Source organism: Spinacia oleracea, chromosome 5 (assembly GCF_020520425.1).
Source record: "Spinacia oleracea cultivar Varoflay chromosome 5, BTI_SOV_V1, whole genome shotgun sequence".
In the NCBI taxonomy this organism is placed as follows: domain Eukaryota; kingdom Viridiplantae; phylum Streptophyta; class Magnoliopsida; order Caryophyllales; family Amaranthaceae; genus Spinacia; species Spinacia oleracea.
This window is the reverse complement of record NC_079491.1, coordinates 67,563,570-67,568,491: the sequence shown is the minus strand read 5'-3', so window position 1 is coordinate 67,568,491 and position 4,922 is coordinate 67,563,570.

Sequence of the window (4,922 nt, the reverse complement as noted above, 5' to 3'; positions counted from 1 at the left end):
GCGCTGCCCCTATATCAATCTCCATAAGAACCGGCTCCTGGACACTAACTTCCAAAGATGCCAAGGCTTCAGAAACATTCTCGGTTATAGCCCGCTCAGCCTCAAGGGCACAGACAATGGTGGGAGAAGAATTATTATCATCAACTAGACTAGCCACTGTTTCTACAGGCGGCTGAGCCTTCCTAACCCATACATTGTTCCGGTAACGATCTCCGCGAGAGCTTGTATTTCTTTTAACAACAGCAGGCCCCTTCATGTTAGGCATCTTTTCAGGCCTGAAACTGGAACGGGGAGGAACTTCCTTTCGCTTTCGATCAGGACGAGCTTTCACAGTCTTAATACCATGGGTACGAGGTTTGGCAGAATCAGGACCCTCATACTTAACACGAATACGAGGTATCAAAAGCTCAGCCGGCTCCCCATTTCGAGCCTCGGTCCTCACAGCTTTATCATCGGAGCTTATCCACAACTTGTAGTTTTCAGAAAGACCCACAAAGCCATTTGCAGCTACGGCCCAACGCGGGAGACCATCATAATACTTAGCCCACGCTAGAACCCGTGCTTGTGAAAAGGCCGCTACTTTAGGTGGTACCGTATCAGAAAAGGGGATAGTCTGCCTTAAACCGTATTGACGCATGACTCGGTAAGGGAAAATATAAATGGGCCGAGATAGCCCCAACAAAGAAACATAAACCGATACATCAGAACCCCCCGTCATAGTAGTCAAACCCCACCATGGTACCACCCACTTAATAGAACAGATGCCATAAGTAAAAAAGGAGGCCCATTCGGCCTCGTCCTGGCCTTGGTGCAAGTATTTTCGGTTATCCAAGGCTACAGGGCGATAATGTTTAGGATCCGCAGGAGCTTCCAAGAGCCTAAGCCGTTCCACGAGCCAAATCTGCAAAAAAACGGGTACGATCAAAAAAAATAATAACAAAAATAAAACGGTTCCTGGGGCGCAGTTTCAACGCCCAGGACTAGGCGCCGTTAATTCTAGCGCCCAGCCCTGGGCGCTGAAACTCAGCCCCAAGGCAGGACGAATGGAAAATATATATGCAAAAAAAACGTATACGTGCGCAAAAAAATCGATTACCTGCAGTAATAGGGGGCTTCCCTTAAAATATTCAGATTTGGCGTCCTTCTTCAACTCATCCGCACTCAGCAAAGTCTCGGCAACCATCAACGGCATAATAGAATAACAACTTTCCATCTGGCTAATCAAGGGGATCAACCTTAGGTCACCGAACTCATCATCGTTATTCGACAGCAAATAATGATTCAACAAGCAAAATACAAGGGCTCGAATATTCAATTTCTGTTCGGTCATATTCATACTAGGCCTAAAGTGATGTTTTACAAGTTTTGCCAAATTAACCTCATCACCTACAACAACTTCAGCAAGCTTGTTAGCATCTAGGCCTAGGAAAGCCCCTATGGTTGTTTTACTCTCTTCAATAGTGCCAGGAGTGGCAGGGGTAGCATTAGTAGGATAACCAAGGATCGCAGCAAATTCATTTGGTAAAGGACATATTTCGTTGCCCCGAAAGATAAAAACATGATGATCGGAATCCCAAAAGCTTAGGGCTGCGTGCAGAAAATTATAGTCAATGTTAATTTGTTGTAAGCCTAAAAGTGCCTCTAAGTGGTATTCTTTCAACAAAGCCTTTTCTGTAGGATTAAGGGCCCGTAGCCAACGCCTAACAGTCCGTTGGAGTGAGAAAGTGGGAATCGACATGACGAAAGCAAGGAGTAACTAAAACACAACAAAGAAAGAAGGAAATTGAGAGTGATGGAAAATAGGGACGTATCTAGCCCCTATATATAGCTGAACGCATCAAGTGACATCCTGATCCCATTCGGAAACGCGTTAAGAAATCCGAAAGTCAAAATTCGCCAGGAAAGGACTTTCAGCGCCCGAAGCTGGGCGCCGAAATATTTAACGCCAAGCCTTGGGCGCTGAAAATGCAGCCCAAGGCCCAGATTTCACAAAACCCGGAGCAGGAAAAGACTTAAAACCGTGTTGCTAGACACGAGGCCCTATGTACAATTAAGATCAAGCCCAAAAGCACCTTTAAGCTTCCAAATAGCAAAAATGAATGGTAAAACTTGGTCGAAACTTAGACTTGTCTCAAGAAACATATATGTACACTTTTCAAAATAAAAAATATCAAGGTCATTCTTCGAAACACCAAAAAATGTTGTTAAGTCGTTGGTTTCTCAAAAAAAAATGTTTGTCTGTCAAAGGATTAAATCGGGCCAAGCTAAACCGAATGATATTAAACCTTGTCCCCCGAAGACTGAAGTCGCACCCCACGACTTCGCCAAAATAGCACACCACGGTGAAAGGTCGCTCGCACATACGAGCACGACCCCAAACATGATTAAAAGACGTTATGAAGTATGCGAAAAATGACCACCAAAGCCCGAGTGCTTGGGGGCTCGCGAAAAGTATACTCCAACAGAGAGCGCGCAATCAAAATCACATTCCCGGGCTGCGCTATACGCCGTCCCATGTTTGGATGATCTCAAAAGAACAGGTTCGACCTCAGAAAAGGGTCGTCATTGACATTTGTACATGGTCCTCTGATCAAAGACCAAGTAGTGGCAAAAATCGAGCCGTAAAAACTAGCTCAAAAGCACGAAAGCAGACGGTCGCAAGGCAAAGGTCCGTCTAAACCCGTTGTCAACCCACGTTCAGGTTACAACTAAAACCGAGCATCCCTCGGAAGAATTCGCTCCTACGAAGAATGGATAAAAAGGAAATCTCAAAAGAAATCACGATGAACGAAAAATAGAGACTCGCCCACCTCAATCAGGCAAGATCGCGCCGCGAACCACGCAAGTTCCAAATAAAAAAAACGAATTCAGGGACGTCCACCCTTAGCGGACAGGGTTCGCCCACCCTCAGCGGGCGGGGTCTGCGTCACTAGCCGCGCAGATCCTCAGTTTTCGAAAAATAGAATCTTCAAAAGAACAAAATGAAACAGGTTCGCCATCTTTAGCCGGCGGGGTCTACGTCACAAGCCGCGTAGGTCCTTATTTTCAAATTTCAAAAACAAGATTCGTCCACTTTTTCGGACGGGGCGTCCACCCTTAGCGGACAGGCTCGCCACCTTTAGCCGGCGGGGTCTACGTCACAAGCCGCGTAGGCCCTTATTTTCAAAAACAAGATTCGTCCACTTTTTCGGACGGGGCGTCCACCCTTAGCGGACAGGCTCGCCATCTTTAGCCGGCGGGGTCTGCGTCACAAGACGCGCAGGTCCTTAGTCGCTGCAGCGATAACTTTTTCTGGTTTCCCTTTTCCAAAAATTAAAAGGATTGGTTTTCCGTTTTTTTTTCCAAAAAAGAGCGATGTGCTGGATTTTCCTTCGTTTTACGTCCTGTGAAAACAAAGGGGTTTTCTCGTTTGGCTAGCCCTGAAAATGAGAATCTTTAAAAACATTTTTACCTCGTGGTTGGGCTTGGCCAGGCCCAATTACACTTTATAGCTTTGATTTCGAAAACATCTGTAGCTACTCCCAATGACAAAGTGAGGGAGTTTCTACGCCTCTTTAGATACTTCCAATGACAAAGTGAGGGAGTTTCTATACTATCCGTTGACAAATCCCAATGACACGTGAGGGATATGTCGACACTTCAAGTGATGACCCTTAAGAAAAATGTTATCACTCAGGGGCTCGTGAGACCCTCGCCAAAACAGGTCACCATGGCTTGTGCGACGCACTCCGTCTAGTACTTTGACCATCGTCTTACTCCAAGACTCAGTCAAAGTGGGGGCTAACTGTAGACACCTACTTTTGTCCCTATTCCCGAAAGGGAAGGTTCGATGATGAAAACATAAATCTCCACTTGACAACGCATCTCCTATAAAATAACGAATCTCAAATTCCCCTTTTCATTTCACCCGAAATCTGCTATTTATAGAAACCCGCTATTTATGGAATCCTGCTAAAAATAGTAACTGCCGTAAAGGGTAGCTTCTAAAAGTGGCAAGTCATAAAAGATAGAAACCTGTCAGAATTAGGTGTTGCACTCCAACATAAATCCTAAATGAGATAGAAAACTGCGAGAATCCTATTCCTAATATGATTCGGAAATAAGAGTTACGTATTAATTAAAATCCTAACGAGCCTAGAGTTCGTAACGGGCCCAGACGCATTCCGTCATGAAATTGATACGCACCAAAAGACTCGATTAAGTCTCAAACACTACGGATTTCAGGAATCCGAATCTGACTAAGAGAACAGCCCATACCCTATTTTCAACGCCTGGCTCTGGGCGCAATAATCTTCGGCGCCCAGGCCTGGGCGCTGAAAATACCTGGGTACGTGTTTTTTCCTAATTCTTTGTGGATTAGAACTCTGCAAATCTATCTTTCCACAAACTCTTTTCTATAAATATAGCCCAAGTTCGACGTGAAACAACACACAATTCATATTCTGAGTATTAACTCCAACCCCTAGCCTAAGCCTTACGCTGCGAAATTGTTCACGCGTTCTGTCGCAATCGATCCATAAATCGAACAGAACGTATCCTGTCCCATAATTTGAGATTCGTTAAATAAAAAGGAGAAATAGCAAAGTCAAAGTGGTTAGTTTTCTGAGAACCGTGACGCACCTCTCAAGGGTGCGTCGTAATGTGTCCCTTTTCTATCATTTAATTGCTTTCCTCGCCCTTTTTATGAACTGTTAAACTAACTAAATCTGATTGTTCTATCACGCTTAATAAATATAATATTTTTGGGAAATTGGATTATCATCCTAGGTCCCTTAATGCAATCTAAATCAGATAATCGCGATCGATTTAGTATTATATGTTGCATATTGCTAAAATCAACTCAGATTAGTTTAATAGTTAACGCATGTTCCTTCAATTATTTATGCTGAGCTAGTAAGGATATCATGCCTCTGGAATTATCG